General features: G+C 44.6%; 1 long non-coding RNA gene across 1 annotated transcript in view; it reads left to right on the plus strand.

Annotated features, from left to right (window-relative positions):
- The window catches only part of LOC137542090 (uncharacterized), a 57,688-nt gene extending 44,601 nt beyond the window's left edge, over window positions 1–13,087 (plus strand). Inside the window, exons 2-3 of the long non-coding RNA XR_011025352.1 lie at window positions 864–979; window positions 12,868–13,087. This is a non-coding gene — a long non-coding RNA (uncharacterized lncRNA). The remainder of the gene's footprint in view (window positions 1–863; window positions 980–12,867) is intronic.
- Window positions 13,088–20,989: the final 7,902 nt, after the last annotated feature.

Here is a 20,989-nt window from a genome sequence, read left to right on the forward strand (position 1 = left end):
ATTGGTATTGGTATGGTACTGTACAGCACATGTGAAAGCTAATTTCTCATAGGTGCCTAAGTAGTCAAATGATTCACCTACTTGTCATAATTTACTTGTTCTGCGTTTACTTGTTTGCATTTGCAGAATGCAGGACTGTAAAAACCTCAGTCTACCACAAGGTGGCAGAGGAGCTCTTATACAAAACTGGAACCATCCGTATCTGATATTAGTGTAATCTGGAGCTTCCTATGCAGATGTCTTTTTAGGTGTTATAGGTTAATTCGCTAGAACCAGGGGCGTAGCAATAGGGGTTGCAGAGGTTGCGACCGCATCGGGGCCCTTGGCCCAGAGGGGCCCCGAAGGGCCCTGCCTTAACTACAGTATTAGCTCTCTATTGGTCCTGTGCTCATAATAATCACTTCTATAGATACTTTGGATAGTGGTAATCATTAACAACCTGTTCCCCATCCCCTTCTTGAACCTTTGATACTGTAGTTGCCATTGGCAGGTTTTGGTGCGCCGTATCAATGGTTATGGATAGCGTGCTTGGGGGGCCCCATTGTAAAACTTGCACCGGGGCCCACACCTCCTTAGCTACGCCACTGGCTAGAACTGTTGATTCAGAGGATGTCTGTAGCCAGCTTTGTGGGGCTTGGGCAGGCATTGAGCTGTGACATTGCTCTTTTGGAATGTCACTGTAAAGTCACAATGAGTTAGCATTTTCTAATTCAGTTTCCACAATCTACCAGTGACAAAAGATGCTTATAAATGATTTGCATGCAGATTTAATGGAGATTGTATGGAGTTTTGAACCGGACCATGGACCATTAAATGAAGCTTTCTACTGTACCCGCAATGCTGACTCTTCCGCTATTATGCAGGGGCAGCAATACTATCACTATCATCAAGGAAGCGCAACAGAGGATGTGCCACCCACGGTAGCTGAAAAACGAAGGGTGCAGTTCTATAACATGGGGGACACAGACCATGCGCAGAGGTATGTGGATCCAGTATGAACATACCCCCCTGTGCTTATCTTAGGTAGCTTTGCCTGGGTTCAGGTGTGCTTTAAAGTGACCTGAGATGAAAGCCATCTCTACTTCTATACTTATCTGGGGCTTCCTTGAGGCCCCTTTGGGGTGCTCAGTCCCTCGCTGTCTCCCCAGGCCGGAAAGCCTGGTCAAGTCGTGCTTCGTTGCGCATGTGCAGCCTGCCCAAGCCCAATCCTGTTCCTGGGAGTGTCCTATGCCTGTGCAGTAGTAATGCGCAAGCGCAGAATGCTCCCATCCACTGGAGCGGGACGGGGTAGCGCGTCTGGTTGGGGCCACACATCCCGGTCTCGGCCAGGCTTTCAGGCTGTATTGCGGGGGACTGAGCAACCTCAAGGGGGCTTAAGGAAGCCCTAGGCAAGTATAGAACCTGAGATGGCTTCAGAGGCGCAGCTAGGGTTTTCAGCGCCCGGGGACAAAGACTATTAACCCTCCTGGCAGTCTATTAAAAACCGCCAGGGGGCAACGCAGCCGTTTTTTTGATTTTTTTTTTTTAAATCATGTAGCGAGCCTAGGGCTCGCTACATGATAGCCCAGTGCAGCGGCATCCCTCTACCCTCTTCGATCGCCTCCGGCGATCAGGAAATCCCGTTCAAAGAATGGGATTTCCTGGAGGGCTTCCCCCGTCGCCATGGCGATGGGGCAGGATGACATTACCGACGTCATGGACGTCGTGACGTCTAAGTGAGTCCTGATCCACCCCTCAGCGCTGCCTGGCGCTGATAGGCCAGGCAGCGCACGGGGTCTGGGGGGGCTCTGCGGCGCGGCAGATAGCGGCGAATCAGCGCGGGGCGGTGGCGATCGGTGTGCTCACGCAGCTAGCAATGTGCTAGCTGCGTGCAGCAAAAAAAAAAAATTGCGCAAATTGGCCCAGCAGGGCCTGAGAAAGCCTCCTGCGCGGCTTACCCCGAACTACGTTTGGAGTTACCGCCAGGAAGGTTAATGCGCTCCCCAAGGTGAAGTTTGCGCGTGCCGTGCCAAAAAGGGGCGTGGCCACATAATAAATGTGAGCGTGGTTATGGGTGGAGCCAAATGTACATGGAGGTTAGCAGGCTCACACTCACCCACCCTCCCTCAGTATGTACCTTTCAGCATGTTCCAAAACAAATTCAGCAATCATGAGCCCCCCCCATCAAGACAAATTCAGCAATCATGAGCAAACATGAGGCCCCCAACATGACCAACTCAGCAATCATGAGGCCCCCAACAAGACAAATTTAGCAATCATGAGGCCCCCAACGAGACAAATTCAGCGATCATGAGGCCCCCAACAAGACAAATTCAGCAGTCATGAGGCACATAAATAGACAGCATTTCACATAAATAGGCAGAATGCCCCCTTAATATGGTAGACACCTCTCACCTGGCAGCAGTTCCCCAAAATACACTCAATCTGACAGCAGTGGTTCCCCAATAATAGGTAGCCCCAGGTCTATAGGTGTCTCCAGAATAGGTGGCCAGCAGTATAGATGTCCCCAGAATAGGTGGCCAGCGATATAGATGTCCCCAGAATAGGTGGCCAGCGATATAGATGTCCCCAGAACAGGTAGCCAGGGGTAGAGATGTCCACAGAACAGATACCCAGGTGTATATGTGCCCAGTATATGTAGGCAGGGGTATGTGTCCCCAGTATTTGTAGTCAGGGGTATATGTGCCCAGTATATGTAGCCAGAGGTATATGTGCCCAGTATATGTAACCAGGGGTATATGTGCCCAGTATATGTAGCCAGGGGTATAATGTGTGCCCAGTATATATAGTCAGGGGTATATGTGCCCAGTATATGTAGCCTGGGGTATATGTGCCCAGTATATGTAGCCAGGGGTAAATGTGCCCAGTATATGTAGCCAGGGGTATATGTGGCCAGTATATGTAGCCAGGGGTATATGTGGCCAGTATATGTAGCCAGGGGTATAATATGTGCCCAGTATATATAGTCAGGGGTATATGTGCCCAGTATATGTAGCCAGGGGTATATGTGCCCAGTATATGTAGCTAGGGGTATAATATGTGCCCAGTACATGTAGCCAGGGGTATATGTGCCCAGTATATGTAGCCCGGGGTATATGTGCCCAGTATATGTAGCCAGGGGTATATATGCTCAGTATATGTAGCCAGGGGTATATATGCCCAGTATATGTAGCCAGGGGTATATGTGCCCAGTATATGTAGTCAGGGTTATATGTGCCCAGTATATGTAGGCAGGGGTATATATGCCCAGTATATGTAGCCAGGGGTATAATATGTGCCCAGTATATGTAGGCAGGGGTATATATGCCCAGTATATGTAGCCAGGGGTATATGTGCCCAGTATATGTAGCCAGGGCTATATATGCCCAGCATATGTAGCCAGGGGTATATGTGCCCAGAATATGTAGTCAGGGTTATATGTGCCCAGTATATGTAGGCAGGGGTATATATGCCCAGTATATGTAGTCAGGGTTATATGTGCCCAGTATATGTAGGCAGGGGTATATATGCCCAGTATATGTAGCCAGGGGTATAATATGTGCCCAGTATATGTAGGCAGGGGTATATATGCCCAGTATATGTAGCCAGGGGTATATGTGCCCAGTATATGTAGCCAGGGCTATATGTGCCCAGTATATGTAGCCAGGGGTATATGTGCCCAGTATATGTAGCCAGGGCTATATGTGCCCAGTATATGTAGCCAGGGGTATATGTGCCCAGTATATGTAGCCAGGGGTATATATGTCCAGTATATGTAGCCAAGGGTATATATGCCCAGTATATGTAGCCAGGGGTATATATGCCCCGTATATGTAGCCAGGGGTATATATGCTCAGTATATGTAGCCAGGGGTATATATGCTCAGTATATGTAGCCAGGGGTATATGTGCCCAGTATATGTAGCCAGGGGTATATATGCCCAGTATATGTAGCCAGGGGTATATGTGCCCAGTATATGTAGCCAGGGGTATATATGCCCAGTATATGTAGCCAAGGGTATATATGCCCAGTATATGTAGCCAGGGGTATATATGCTTAGTATATGTAGCCAGGGGTATATATGCCCAGTATATGTAGCCAGGGGTATATATGCCCAGTATATGTAGCCAGGGGTATATGTGCACAGAGTAGATAGCCAGGTTTCCCCCTCCCCAGCAGGAGGGGAGCAGCGCAGAGAAGAGGGAGAGCTGCTCTCCCTCCCTCGTCCCCTCCATTAATGTCCGGGTGTCTGGCGCAGCGGGCAGAACTTACCTCTGTCTCGTCGCAGCGCCGGATGGACTTGCCGCTATTCGGTCTGGTCCAGACCAGAGCAGCGGCTGCGGCACCCGAACTTCCAGCACTGGAGCGAGACGGAGGTGAGTTCCGCCCGCTGCGCCAGACACCCGGACATTAATAGCGGGGACAGCGAGGGAGGGAGAGCACCCTAAGGTGAGGGAAGGAGGGGGAAGATGGCCCCCCTTCCCTACCGCTGTTCACAGCTCTCCCTCTTCTCTGCGCTGCTCCTCTCCCCAGAAAAAAACAAAAAACAAAACAAAGCAGCTCAGCTGGGCGCCCTTAGGGACCCAGCGCCCGGGGGCACTTGACCTACCCCGACCCGCTTTCATCTCAGGTACACTGAGGCACTTACAAGCCGCCTTTGTATTACTCAGTCTTACCTCTAATGTCCTTAATAGGGCAAATGCTAATTCTGTGACATGCTTATGAACCAGACTGAGGGCTGGTACTTGTCTGGGTTCAGGGCCGGTTCAAGTAACAATTGGGCCCTAGGGCAAAATTAGCCTGGGGGCCCCCCAACAGACACCCCCCGACCAAAAACCGCCATTAGAGGCCCTTTGTTGCAGCCAAATTTCCCTCCTAGGCCCAAGAGCTGGCTGCTGACCCTCCCCCAATCACCTCCCAGCAGTTAAGGAGCAGAAGTTAAGATGGGGAGGGACACCTTGGGGGCCCCTACAGGCTCTGGGGCAATTGCCCATTTTTTCCTATGGTAGCTCCGGCCCTGTCTGGGTTGCGGGCTTCAGTTTGGTTCATAGGCAAGTCCTGAAATTAGTAGTGTTTGTAGTGTTCATTTGGGTTCTGCAGCCAGTTTTGGCAGGACTGGCTTCCATTCTGGCATGCTTATCTACAATGCATGTCTTGCTATTAAGGACATTAATGGTAAGACCATCTGAAATACTCAGGGGGGTTGTAAGTGCTCCCATGGCTTTAATGTACTTTGCCTGTGCGTTTAATGATTATTAGAGACAAGTATTGTAGCAACCAGCTGAGACCCTCCTGGAGTTTCTGTGTTTGGAGGAATGTCACTTTAAATGAACCCTGGTGTAGCTGCCAGAAGATAATATGAATTTGTATGGAAAGTATAGTTACTGGGGCCTCAGTGGCAAGGTCAGCATCCGTAACTATAACTGGTGCTCTGCAGCTCTGCACCATGCATACTATGATCAACCAGTGCAGAGAAACACAACCAGGAGGCATAGTGTCACATGATCATTAGGTCATTTATCCCAATTCCTGGATGCTTTTCCCTAGACAAAATCCTCTTATACAACTTGCAGCTACTTAAAGAGAAACTCCCACCAAGAATTGAACTTAAGGCTGGTTTCACAGTGGGACGTTACAGGCGCACGTTAGAGCAGCCTGTAATGCACCCCAACGCACAGCAATGAAAAATCAATGGGCTGTTCACAGTGCCCACGTTGCGTTACATAGTAACGCTGCGCCACCAGACAACGTACTGCATGCAGTACTTTCTAAGCGGCAGAGCTGCGTTAGACTGCTTGCACATGCTCAGTAATGTTGGGGAGAGCGGCCAGGCACATGGCTAATTAATATTCACTGCACTCAGTGACGTGCAGTGTTTACTTCCTGGAGCGGCCGCTCTGTGCAGTGATTGGCCGGCGGGACCACGTGATGCCGCATGCGCACAAGAGTACGCATCACGGCATCACGGACGCCAGAGTGAGCTGCACAACGCGATGCAATGCCTGGGAGCACCAGGAATTGCGTTAGGGGCACGTTATGCGACCATAACGTCCCCTAAAACGCAACGTCCTGGTGTGAAATTAGCCTTATTCCAATCAGTAGCTGATGCCCCCTTTTACATGAGAAATCTATTCCTTTTTACAAACATACCATCAGGGGGCACTGTATGGCTGATATTGGGGTAAAACCCCTCCCACAAGAAACTCTTGAGTACGTACTTCTGGCAGTTTCCTTTCTGGGAACCTTGTTGCATTGTGGGAAATAGCTGTTTACAGCTGTTTCCAATTGCCAAAAAACCATGCAGCAGCTACATCACCTGCCAACAGTAAAAATGTCACCATATTTTACTGCTATAAATAAATGTCAGAATGTGAATCAGGGATTTAAAAGATTTTACAATGGGCAAACTGACTTAATAATTTATACATAAATATTGTAAAAAATGAAGCACTTTTTTATTACATTATTTTCACTGGAGTTCCTCTTTAAAGAGACACTGAAGCGAAAAAAAATGATGATATTATGATTTGTATGTGTAGTACAGCTAAGAAAAAAAACATTAAGATCAGATACATCAGTCTAATTGTTTCCAGTACAGGAAGAGTTGAGAAACTCCAGTTATCTCTATGCAAAAAAGCTATTAAGCTCTCCGACTAACTTAGTCGTGGAAAGGGCTGTTATCTGACTTATTATCTCAACTGTAATTGAACTGTTTACTTTTCCTCTGCTAGAGGAGAGGTCATTACTTCACAGACTGCTCTGAAAGACTCATTTTGAATGCTGAGTGTTGTGTAATCTGAACATATTATAGAGTGATGCAATGTTAGAAAAAACACTATACACCTGAAAATAAAAATATGAGAATATTTTCTTTGCTGCTAATCTTCTAGTAATTATTCATAGTACACAACCAATTCATTATATCATATATTTTTTTCGCTTCAGTGTCTCTTTAAGATACAGCAAAGTCTCTGTTTATCCATAACTCAGGCAACTGGAAGTCTCAACTAACCGGCATGCCTGATGGATAACGTGAACTATTGTTTTGGGGGGTTTGGAGTAGGTTTGGAGACATTGAAATACTTACCAGGCCTCCAGTGACGTCTTGTAGCCTTCATGCAGCGTCTAGCAGCTTTCTGGAGCCATGCACGGAAGCCTGCAGGTCACCTGATGCGGGTCAGGTGACATGCCAGCTTGCATGCAAGGAGGATGCCGGAAAGCTGCTAGGAGCTCCAGAAAGGCTACAAGATGTCGCTGGAGGCTCGGGTAAGTATTAAGGGGTGGAGTTTTGTGCTTCTTTGGCTGGTTGCTCAAGTACATGTATCCGGCGTCAGGTGATCCCCGCCATTTCCAGATCCCAGGACCTCTGCTGTGTTATTAAAATGGTTTTCTAAAAACTTAATGATTTAACCACTTAAACCCCCGCGGTACGAATTTCTCTGTCCCATTTTTCCCCCCTAAAAAACCAGGGACGGAGAAATCCGTACCTTCCGCGCTACCGCCGCTGTCCGCGCTCCCGCCGCTCATGCGCGCGCACCCGCCGCTCGTGCACGCCGCCGCCTGCTCGCACGGAGATCAATGAACGGGAAAATCCATTCCCGTTCGTTGATCTAAGCCCCCGCAATGATCGCGCTGCTTCTATTAGAAACAGCGCGATCATTGTGATTCTCCAGCCTCCTACTGCTTCCTGTAAGCGTCCGGAAGGACACTTACAGGTCGCATGTAAACAAACACACTGTGGCCATCTTGTGGCCAAATAGTAAACTACACCCTAAAAGCATTTTACATAAACAAACATTACATTTACACAAAAAATTAACTCATTACCTCCCACACTCCCCAATTTTTTTATTTTTTTTTTGTAATTAAAAAAAAAAAAATACAATAATAAAAAAAAAACATAAATAGTTACCTTAGGGACTGAACTTTTTAAATATTTATGTCAAGGGGGTATAACACTGTTACTTTATAAACTGCGGGCTTGTAATTAGGGATGGATGCAAAACTGAAAAAAATGCACCTTTATTTCCAAATAAAATATTGTCGCCAAACATTGTGATAGGGACATAATTTAAATGGTTTTATAACCGGGACAAATGGTTAAATACATTTCATGGGTTTTAATTACAGTAGCATGCTTTATTTAAAAACGATAATGGCCGAAAACTGAAAAGTAATAATTTTTTCCCACATTTTTCCTATTTTCCCATTAAAACACATTTAGAATAAAATAATTCTTGGCATAATGTCCCACCTAAAGAAAGCCTAATTGGCGGCGAAAAAAACAAGATATAGTTCATTTCATTGGGATAAGTAATAATAAAGTTATAGACGAATTAATGGAAGGAGCGCTGAAAGGTGAAAATTGCTCTGGTGTTCAAGGGGTAAAACCCCTCAGTGGTGAAGTGGTTAAACATTTGGAACCTTTTTATGCTACACCTGTAATACTAGATGAAAAACTAACACTGGCTCCTGGAGCTTTGCATTCATTTCCTAAATGAATAAAAACTACTATCTACATGGAAATGTGGATCAATAAACCAAATAAATATCCCCTGGGACACTTTTAAAAGATTACTTTTTTTGAATTATCACATCCTTAAAGTGAACCTGAAGCGAGGAAAATTATTTAAAATAAACACATGATGTAGCTGCAAATGAATATTACATACTAACTTCACTGTCAGTTAGAGCTGGTCCATACTAGGTCCGGAAACGTATCCGTGGCTGCATTTTTCAAACCTGATGAAAAACGGAGTCCCGGATACTAATGTTCAAAGTAGCAGCCAGCCTCACCCAAGTAAAAAACGGATCCGTCTGCGTTTGCAGGGACCCGTTTTCAAAACCTGAACGGAAGGTTCGGATCTGCTGCATTTTCACGCAACGGATCAGGACCACGGATACACGCAGGGGTAGTGAAAAGCAATGAGAAAACGCATCTCCAGCTCCACAGGCAAAAAACTGATGTGAAAACGGATAGCCTGAGCTTTATGATTGGCCCAAAAAATCCTCCCACTCCTTCCTAATGATAGAGACGTTTTCTGTCAGGGAAAAACCTGAACAGAAACTGATGCAAAACTGATGCACTTTCATCAGTTTACAGTACGGGGGGTACTTCCCCTAATCTTCCCCTGATCCGGACTGCAGTGTCCGTCCTGCAACTGTGTCTAGTGTGGACCTAGCCTTACTCTCAGAAGCTCACCATTTTCTTCTTACAGTGATCCCTTCCAGTTGCTGACAGTTATATATCAGCTGTCAGTTACAACGAAGGCTACTTACACAGTGGGACGTTGCGTTTTATGCGACGTTAAAGTTGCACAACGTGCCCCTAACACAGTGCATGTAGGTTATAAAATTGGACATTATTTTGCACTACGTTGTGTCTCTTGGTGCGCCGTTTTCGTAGAATACCGATGGAACGAAAACGGCGCATGCGTTACATTAAAAAAAAAAACATTGCAACGCAGCAAATTTACTGCTAAACACACAGCATGCAGCACCTTTTAAATATTGCTACACGTTACACACAACGCAACGTGTGCACTGTGAATGTCGCACAGACTTTGTATTGCTGTGCGTTAGTCTGCGTTATACATTTTTATAACGTGCGACTTTAACGTCGCACTGTGAAAGAGGCCCTAATGTGCAAGGTAATGTCCATGTTTCCTTATAGCTCAAGTGGGTGATATTACAGTTTAACAGTGTGCTGACCAGGAAGCTGTTAGGGGTAATGTCCATTTTTAAAATGGAAGACGGAGAAATCCATAGATCACAGTGGACAAATGGGACGCAGGAGAGGAGAAAGAGATTGAGTAGTAGACTACACAGGAGGTAAGAATGACCTGTGTATGGTTGTTTTGACTTTTTATTTTCAGTTCAGGTTCTCTTTAAATGTTTCACAAAATATATTAACTACTTCACAGCTGAGGGGGTTTTACCCCTTGAGCACCAGAGCAATTTTCACCTTTCAGCGCTCCTTCCATTCATTCGTCTATAACTTTATCATTACTTATCGCAATGAAATGAACTATATCTTGTTTTTTTCGCCACCTATTAGGCTTTAGGTGGGACATTATTCCAAGAATTATTTAATTCTAAATGTGTTTTAATGGGAAAATAGGAAAAAATGTGGGAAAAAAATATTTTTCAGTTTTCGGCCATTATAGTTTTTAAATAATACATGCTACTGTAATTAAACCCATGAAATGTATTTGCCCATTTGTCCCGGTTATAAAACTGTTTAAATTACATCCCTATCAGAATGGTGCCAATATTTTACTTGGAAATAAAGGTGCATGTTTACAGTTTTGCGTCCATCCCTAATTACAAGCCCATAGTTTATAAAATAACAGTGTTATACCCTCTTGACATAAATATTTTTTTTATTGTAATTTTTTTTTATTACAAAAAAATAATAATTGGGGAGTGTGGGAGGTAATGAGTTAATTTTTAGTGTAAAACTAAGGTATTTGTATATGAAAAATGCTTTAGGGTGTAGTTTTACTATTTGGCCACAAGATGGCCACAGTAACTTTTTGTAAACACTTAAGGCCAGGTAGTCAGCTACCTGCCGGTCCAGGCATTGGTGGAGGGTGGATCCCGAAGGGCTACGGCAAGGCATTGGGACTTAAGAATGTCTGCATGTCCGACAGAACTATGAGATCGCTGGAGCGTCTTGTCCTTGCCTGCGTGGACATGGGAGGAGGATTACTGGCAGTGGTACCTCTATTGCGTTGTGCTGTGACATCACCCTTAAACGCATTTTGTAAATGTGTCCTGCAAGCGTACAGGAAGTATGCTTGCAGGAAGTTCAGGGAGGCTGGGAAACGTTTTTTTTCACAATGATCGCGCTGCTTCTCATAGAAGCAGCTGATCATTGCGGGGGGCTTAGATCAACGTACGGGAACTGTTTTCCCTGTTCATTGATCTCCGGGCGGCGGCATGCACAAGAGCGGGAGCGCGCGCACGAGCGAGCGGGAGCACGGGAGGTGCGGATATTTCCGACCCTGGGGGGGTGAAAGGATGGAAAAAGTGACGGAGATATCCGCACCATTGGGGGTAAAGTGGTTAAAACAAAAATGGAATACTGTACACTTCCTGACTTAAAACAAAGTGGCCAGATGGTCTCACCACAGTACCTACAGAGTTCTAAGGTGGGTATCCTGATTGAATAAATTAAAAGCCATAAATGGAAACTGAAGCAGGAGGAACATGGAGGCTACCATCTCCTTTCCCTTATAAGCAATGCCAGTTGCCTGGCTGTCATGCTGAGCTTTAGGACCTGTTTCCACTACACACAGATTCTGGATGCAGAAAACTGACTCCAATGAATGCCTATGAACACATTAGTGGAAACAGGCCCATAGGCATTCATTGGAGTCAGTTTTTCTGCATCCAGAATCTGCGTGTAATGGAAACATCTGAGCCAGTTTTCCACATTTTTTAACACAAAGTCAAAACTTTGCCTTAACCAAGGTAGAACAAAAGTCTTTCCTTTTACCTTTCACTCGGCATTTTGGTGCTTTGCAATTGACGCACCCGAGAGCTTTCAATCATTCGGAGCCTGCGTTTTCCCGTCGGGTTGAAGCTATCGCCGCTGATTGCGTCGCACCGCAGCATCTTGACGACACGCCGTAGGCCATATAACGTGTGCAGGAGAACGGTTCTTGCACGCATTCTAGATGTGAAAGAAGCCTTACGGGGGCCACAAATGATACAATAAAATGATCCGATTTCACGGCCATTCGATAAAAAAGATCGGATCTCCTGAAACAATCAAAAGCTTTTTTTCATTCGACTAAAGAATCCGATAGGATGTCCCGTTTTCTTCGATTTTTATCGATCCGGAATGCCAGATATTTTTCTTCAATCATTCTATAGATTGTATGGTGTGTGTTAGATTGTCTATTTATTGATATACACACCCTAACAATTTTGTCAGAGCTTCCAATCATTTTTAGCATAATTGGGGAAAAATTGAACATAGGTGGGCGGTACATTGGTCATATTTTTGAAATGTTACAATTAGTCACAAAAATTGATTGCAATTCTTAAATTAAACAGATATTTTAAAAAAAATTGTATGGTGTGTGGTCGGCCACCTTTGGGCTTTAGTTACACCAACAACATGCCAGCAGCCAGTGGAGTCAGACCAGAGTCAAAGCATCTGATTTGCCCACTCATTTTGGGCCAGTGACTTTAGAGATAATGCATTAGCAGCAACAGAAGTTAGGCAATTAGTGTTGCTTATTAGAGAATGAAGATGGCAGCCTCCATATTTCTCTCACTTCAGGTAGGAGTCATCAGCCCATTTACTTGCCTGGGGCTTCCTCCAGCCCCTTGAGCTGACTGTCCCACGCAGACAGCTCCGGCCTGGGGTCCCTGCACGGTGCAGAGAACGACCTCGAGTTTAGACGTGCTGCTGTCAATCAAGTCCACGCTGTCCGTGACGTACTGCACAGGCGCAGTAGTTTTGTGCAGTACGCCACGGACGTGTGCTTGATTGACAGTGGCGCTTTCCGCAGGCACAGTAAGGACGACCTCGAGGTCGTCCTCTGCACCGGGCGGAGATACAAGGCTGGCGGTTGCGAATGGACCTCTCTGCGTGGGCAAGTAAATTGGTTGTATTTAAGTTTGCTTGATGACTCCTTTAAAGCGGTATCATCACCATAAAAATGAAATTTCAACAGCAACTGGTCTGAGTGTATTAAGTGATAAAGATGCTAATCCTGCATTCAAAACTTGCAAAACGTTTTCTGCTGTTATGATTTGGAGTTATCATATACCTTAGGAGCACTGGCTCTTTAGTAGTCGGTGCCAAAGAATTGCATGCTGGGGTTTCTTTGTATCTATAATATATTCCTCCTCTTCCCTTTATTTCCCTGCTAGCTGCTTATCTGAAACCTGATCCCCTAATCACTTGTGTTTACAAGCAAGACTGAGGTGACTCAGCGATTGGAGGAGACAAGAAAAAAAGTAAAGGGCAGAAATGACATCACAAGTTAGACTTCACTGTGGGCAAAAGACATAGCCCCCACCAGGAACCGAATTCTCATCATTTACTATATAACATTCAATGAAATCAAAACGTGGACAGTACAATACATGTGTTATGTAAGTAGATCAAGTATTTATGTACTTCTATATGTGTTTTTTCCCTGGAATAGTATGGCTGATCCTACTGCTTTAAAGAGGACCGGTAATGAAATCAATGTAATGAATAAAATTGTTTTGTTTTTTTTTTACAATATTTATTCATAAGTTAGGGCTGGTTCAGACGGACGTTTGGAGGCGTCACGTTCGTTGGCGTCATGGCGGCAATGCGTTCGGGCTTTCAGCAGCGTTCGCGTTGCGTTCGGATGCGGTCGCGTTTTTTCTTCCCCTAGGGGGACATTATCTTTCGCGGTTAACCGCCCCTGGAAGCTACATGTAGCTTCCAGGGGCTCCTTGAACGCCAGGGAAAATCGGGACCCGAACGCCACGTTCGTGTAAACGCGCATGAAAGCTTGGTACAAACGCTCCCATTCACTTGAATGGGAGCCTTTAACGCCAAGCCCCGAACGCTGGCAGTAAATGCTCCACAAGCATCCATCTGAACCAGCCCTTAGTCAGTGTTTGCCCATTGTAAAATCTTTCCTCGCCCGATTTACATTCTGACATTGATAACAGGTTGGGGATATCTTTAGTCCTGCCAGGTGATCTCTATGCATAGAACTCTCAGTAAACTAGCATTCTGCAGAGGGAGATGCTGGTTGCTTGGCAGTTAGAAACAGCCATTATTTCCCACAATGTACCGAGGTTCCCAGACAGCAAACTGTCAGGACCATGGTCATGACATCACACTGGGAGAGGTTTCGCCACAATGTCAGCCACACACCAGACCCCCCGGATGATCTATTTGAGAAAAGGGAAAGGGGGTATCAGCTACTGATTGGAATGAAGTTCAGTCCTGGGCTTAAAGAGACACTGAAGTGAAAAAATATATGATATAGTGAATTGGTTGTGTCCTATGAATAGTTACTAGAATATTAGCAGCAAAGAAAATATTCTCATATTTTTATTTTCAGGTATATAGTGTGTTTTCTAACATTGCATCATTCTATAATATGTGCAGATTACACAACACTCTGCATTCAAAATGATTCTTTCAGAGCAGTCTGTGAACTAATGACCTCTCCTCTAGCAGATAAAAAGAAAACGGTTTACTTACAGTTGAGATAATAAAAGTCAGAAGACAGCCCTCTCCACGACTTTGAAAGTCGTAGAGATTAATGGCTTTTTTGCATAGAGATAACAACTGTAGTTTAACTCTTCCTGTACTGGAAACAATTACACTGATGTATCTGATCTTAAAGTGAACTTCCAGACTAAAAATCGACTCAGCAGCACTGAAAAGGCCTGGTGTTTCTTTAACAGTTTCACAGCATCAGAACTTTGTTTTTCTTATACAAGCCTCATTTTTAGCTGCATAGAAAAAAACTGCCCGGGCAGTTTTCCCATTATGCTGTGCAAAGCATGATCGGATTTCTGATGTTGTTGTTCTCGTTCTGCTGTTTTGGTGCAATTTTTTTTTTTTACATTTTGAATTTGACATTTGAAGCCTAGTGTGTGCAGCTGTGAGGGGTTATCAGGACACAGGACAGTTGGAACTGTGTCTCATGCTCCCTGTCACCTCCTTTCAACCAAAAAGATGGCTGCCCCCATGACAAAGATGGCAGCCCCCATGAATCACAAACATTTGCCTGTTCTTTTAAAACAGGGTGGGTAAAAGATTATATTACCTATCTATTCTAATTAACATAACTAATATAACTTAATAACAATATGTTTGTTTAAGCTGAAGTTCCCCTTTAATGTTTTATTTCTTAGCTGTGCTACACATACAAATCATAATATCATAATTTTTTTTCGCTTCAGTGTCTCTTTAAGTTTCCCTTTAAGTGGATGCCTGAAAAGGGAGAGAGAATTTTGGAGAAAAAAAAAGTGGAATGCAAAGGATTGGGGGGGGGGGGGTTTGGGAAGACAGGGAAAATGAAAAAAGATAAAGATGTAGATGGACTGAAGGAAAACTGGGACAGGTGTGAGAAAGAGGAAAGGATGGTTAGAAACACAAAGAAGACTGGAGAAAGGGAAAAAGGAGATGGGAAAGAGAAGATGGCAAGGAGAAGAGAAAGAGAGATAGCAGACATTATAGCCTCCATGTCGCTTGCATGTCACTTCCGCTTCAGCACAAGGCTGATGGTTCCATTTAATTGGAACAAATGTTAAAACTAAATTTCATAAAGGAATAAAACTAAATGGGATGAAAAATGCAGAAGTGTAACATACTGCTCAAAGCTGCCTGCAGCAACATTTGTGTAATGATCTTCCTACTTTTGACAGTCTTCACAGCTTTGGGTAGGTAGAAAAGGCGTGGCAGGCAGGAGATGCAATATTTCATGTTATTTGAGTTATTCACATGCCTTGTTTTAAAAAGTTCTAGAGTTACCTGTTCTGACTGCTTCAGGCAGGTGGAAGCAGAGTTTGCACAAGGCAAATATCGAGCCCGCATTAGTGTCAGTACTTATAAGTAATGTACCTTGTGTTTACACAGCCAGCATTTTCCAGTGAGCTCTCGGAGTGCTGGGATAAGCCCTCAAAATGGCCGACCAGGTCTGCCTGCACAATCATAATGCACGAAGCCCACATTGCGCCAAACCACAGAATCCCAATCAAAGATCATTTTGTGTTTGCAACGAAAAGGCGTTTTGAGATTTCTGTACACGAAAGTCATACCTAACTTAAACTGCTGTAACCAGTAAGCACCAGATCCATTCTTATTCATGGTTTCAGTCAACAAAATATCATGGAATAATTCACTGAAGGCCTCATTTATTAAAAAACATATTCTAAACTGAAACGGTTTATCACCCCACAGTAATGGTCTAAAAAAATAAAAATCAGGTTGCGAATGGGGTCTGACAGAGGTTTGCACTGCAAAACCTAAGTCTAGCAGATATTGTTTTATAAAGCATGTCCCATGTCCACCCAACAATTATTATTTGTCTACACTGAATCAGTGCCTTGTTTTGAAATTTGCCTCACCACTTCCCGCAATGCACACTTCTGTGACTAACATACTTATGAGCATCTTCAGAACTCTGACTAATAATAAAGGTAGAAGTCTTATGCTGGGAATACACGGTTCGTTTTTGCGGTGATTAGATGGTTCCATAGATAATTTCCGACATGTCCGATCTCCCTTTCGATTCCTGATAGAAGTGAATTGAAAAAAAGATAAAAACGAGCAGAAGATAAATGAATCGACTGCAGAATCTAGCGGCAAAAAATGTATTCCCAGCATTATACTGGGTTAGGCAGACCCAACCGGGGGAGGGTGCTGCAGAGCTATCTTGGACCCACCAGCAACCAGAAATGTGTGGAGCAGTGAAGGTTAGAGATGGTCAATAAGATGCCAATTAAATGTACTGTATGTTATATTGTAGTCGAAAGACACTTGACCTGAATGTCTGCACTAGTGAATGTAGAGTGAGCATAACTACTCATACCCACTCACATTGTGGTCATCAAACAATGAAGGAGGAGCAACAGGCAAAAGGTAAAATATTACACATTAATTTATATTGCCAGGAAAGAGACACTTAGACAGCAGGGGGAGTAAGCCCCCCTTACCTCAGCCATGTCCCTGTTCTGTATATCAACGACTGTAAGGTGAGGATTGACAGCTTGTTCCCAGCTATCTAGGCTCCTCTTGACCAGCAATATTAAGTGTGCAATATTTTACTCTATGCCTGTTGCTTCTCCATGGAGCACATTGGATAACTGGTACAGTTACTTGCATGGCTGCTCATTGGCTTCTATTCTAAAGACCCTAATCTGTGGTCTACCAAAGAACAGATTAACATCTCTCCAGTTCCTACTGAACTCTGCTGCGCGTCTCATCCACGTCTCCTTCCACTCCTCTGATCCTGCCCCTCTCTCTATTGGCTACCAGTCACCCAAAGGATGCAGTTCAAACTCCTAACGCTATCATAAAATGTTCTACATTCAGTGGTTTGCAAAAGTATTGGGCCCCCTTGAAGTTCTCCACATTTTGTCATATTACTGCCACAAACATGAATCAATCTTATTGGAATTCCACGTGAAAGACCAATACAAAGTGGTGTACACATGAGAAGTGGAACGAAAATCATACATGATTCCAAACATTAAAAAAAAAAAAAAAACTGCAAAGTGGGGTGTGCATAATTATTCAGCCCCCTGAGTCAATACTTTGTAGAACCACCTTTTGCTGCAATTACAGCTGCCAGTCTTTTAGAGTATGTCTCTACCAGCTTTGCACATCTAGAGACTGAAATCCTTGCCCATTCTTCTTTGCTAAACAGCTCCACCTCAGTCAGATTAGATGGACAGCGTTTGTGAACAGCAGTTTTCAGATCTTGCCACAGATTCTCGATTGGATTTAGATCTGGACTTTGACTGGGCCATTCTAACACATGGATAGGTTTTGTTTTAAACCATTCCATTGTTGCCCTGGCTTTATGTTTAGGGTCGTTGTCCTGCTGGAAGGTGAACCTCCGCCCCAGTCTCAAGTCTTTTGCAGTCTCCAAGAGGTTTTCTTCCAAGATTGCCCTGTATTTGGCTCCATCCATCTTCCCATCAACTCTGACCAGCTTTCCCTGTCCCTGCTGAAGAGAAGCATCCCCCAGAGCATGATGCTGCCAGCCACCAACAAATTTGACAGTGGGCATGGTGTGTTCAGAGTGATGTGCAGTGTTAGTTTTCCACCACACATAGCGTTTTGCATTTTGGCAAAAAAGTTCCATTTTGGTCTCATCAGACCAGAGCACCTTCTTCCACGTTTGCTGTGTCCCCCACATGGCTTGTGGCAAACGGGACTTCTTATGCTTTTCTGTTAACAATGGCTTTCTTCTTGCCACTCTTCCATAAAGGCCAACTTTGTACAGTGCACGACTAATAGTTGTCCTATGGACAGTCTCCCACCTGAGCTGTAGATCTCTTCAGCTCGTCCAGAGTCACCATGGGCCTCTTGACTGCATTTTTGATCAGCGCTCTCCTAGTTCGGCCTGTAAGTTTAGGTGGACGGCCTTGTCTTGGTAGGTTTACAGTTGTGCCATATTCCTTCCATTTCTGAATGATCGCTTGAACAGTGCTCCGTGGGATGTTCAAGGCTTTGGAAATCTTTTTGTAGCCTAAGCCTGCTTTACATTTCTCAACAACTTTATCCCTGACCTGTCTGGTGTGTTCTTTGGACTTCATGGTGTTGTTGCTCCCAATATTCTCTTAGACAATCTCTGAGGCCCTCACAGAGCAGCTGTATTTGTACTGACATTAAATTACACACAGGTGCACCTCTATTTAGTCATTAGCACTCATCAGGCAATGTCTATGGGCAACTGACTGCACTCAGACCAAAGGGGGCTGAATAATTACGCACACCCCACTTTGCAGTTATTTATTTTTAATGTTTGGAATCATGTATGATTTCCGTTCCACTTCTCACGTGTACACCACTTTGTGTTGGTCTTTCATGTGTAATTCCAATAAAATTGATTCATGTTTGTGGCAGTAATATGACAAAATGTGGAAAAACTTCAACGGGGCCCGAATACTTTTGCAAACCACTGCAGGCCATCCCCCTCCATACATTACATGTCCTTATTAATATCCAGATATCCATCCTGGAACCTTCACTCCTCCGAAGATACCCTCTAGTTGTCCAGCTTGTTTACCTCCTCTCACATCCAGGACTTCTCATGAGTGTCACCTCACCTTTAGAACGCTCTACCACAGCCGATCCGGTCAGTGGCATAGCTAGAGATAATGGGGCACCATAGCTAAACTTTCATGGCGCCCACAGATGTAGGCACTCTTGAGCAATTCCGCCTGCCCCTACCCTATGGATGAGTTACCGTAATTGGGCAATTTACATTCTCATGCAGTCAGCATTGCACATAGTTCATGGGCTTTGAGACAATGTCAGAGGGTGGAGAAACTCAAAGTTAAAGGATACCCGAAGTGACGTGTGACATGATGAGATAACCATATGTACAGTGCCTAGCACACAAATAACTAGGCTGCGTTCCTTTTTTTCTTTCTCTGTCTGAAAGAGTTCAATATCAGGTTTGTAAGTGGCTGACTCAGTCCTGAGGAATTTATTATCAGTGAGGGTCACACTGTAGTCACTTCCTGTCTGAGTCAAGACTGAGTCAGCCACTTACATACCTGATATTTAACTCTTTCAGGCAGAGAAAGAAAAAAAAGGAACTCGGCATAGTTATTAGTGGTGGCTACAGTGGCTGGATAGTGAACTGGTTAAGGGCTCTGCCTTTGACATGGGAGACCAGGGTTCGAATCCTGGCTAGGTCAAGTACCTATTCAGTAAGGAGTTCAAGGCAAGACTCCAACAGTGCAGGGTGGCCTCTTGCGCGCATCCCAGTAGCTGCAGCTCTTGAGTCCGAAAGGAGAAAAGTACTACACAAATGTTTGGATTATTAGTGTGCTTTGCACTGTACATACACATGTCTATCTCATGTCACTTTGGGTATCCTTTAACGGTGAATACATCAAGTATCACCTGGGAACCCCTCTGCTCCAGGGCCCCATAGCAGCTGCTATTGCTATTGCTGCGCTATCCATCATGGTTATCCATCATGCTCCAAGCCTGGACATTTTCAAACGTATCCTCGAGACTCACCTCTTCAGAGAAGCTTATCGTTTGCTATAACTACAATTTAAAGCTCACTGCCTCATCTGCTAACCCCTTAGTCTTATCGCCCTCTGTCTGAACCCCACTACCCTCTAGATTGTAAGCTCGCAAGGGCATGGATCTCCCCTTTTTGTTTCCTATTTCTGTGAAATGTATCGAATGAACATGTATCAGCATTGGTGAGGTTATTACACCTCAATTTTATGTATTGATACTTGTGTCACTGGTTATCCTGATTGCAAAGTATGTTATCTATGCTCCCCATTGTTGTATGGTTTGCACGTTGTACAGCACTACGGAATCTGTTGGCACTCAAAAATAGTAAAAATTCTTCAGTCGTCATGCTCCCTTCCATGCATTCTGTGCTGACAAGCACGATGGTCAAAGGTCACATGACCATGTCATTTGTGAACACGCACCATGTGTTTCAACTGTTACCATTGATCTGCATTAGTGTGTTTTCCTGAGCCCTGGCCACACCGGATGCAGACCAATAGGAACAGTTGAGACACATGGTCATGTGACTGGAATCAGACTATCAATCATCATTATTATTCTGGATTCATATAGCACCATCATAGTCAGTGGGTTATTTCCATTTCCTGTTTTGTACTGTTACTGTTTGAGGCAGAGCTTAGGGCTGTAGCTCTGCCTCTTCGCGCATCAATCCCCACTGATCGCCGCCTCTCCCTGCCCCTCTCAATCTGCCTTCACTGAGAGGGGTGGGGAGAATCGGAGATCCGCGGGCAGACTGACACACATGGAGGCAGAGCTACAGCTCAAAGCTCTGCCTCCATGGGCAGCTAAATCCATGACCAAGAAAGTCGTGGACTTAGCAGGGGGGATTTGGGGGTATAAACCCCTTGTTTTGCCGCGGGGATGCAGTAGTTTAGCACTAGCTATAGTGCTTAACATTAATAAAGTGCATTTAGACTCGCTTCAGAGTCTCTTTAAGCCATGCTCACACTGGTGCGTTGAATCAGACAATATAATAATCCGAACATTTGTATAGCGCTTTTCTCCTGTCGGACTCAACGCGCTTTGCCTGCACGGTGCATTCACATCGGTGCATTAGCACACTAGCAGTGCGGTGCAACTTATCTGTTGGCGTAATGGGAGGCATGCTGTGTATTACCCGGCAGGTTGCATGTTTTCAGTTTTAGTGAAGCACACCTGTCATTAACTGCATGTGTTGCATTGCAAGTCCCTAAAATACAGGCCAGCTAGCATATCTGGTGGACATATGGGAACCGCACTCATCCAACCACTGCTTAAGTTACG

Source organism: Hyperolius riggenbachi, chromosome 12 (genome assembly GCF_040937935.1).
Source record: "Hyperolius riggenbachi isolate aHypRig1 chromosome 12, aHypRig1.pri, whole genome shotgun sequence".
Classification (NCBI taxonomy): Eukaryota; Metazoa; Chordata; class Amphibia; order Anura; family Hyperoliidae; genus Hyperolius; species Hyperolius riggenbachi.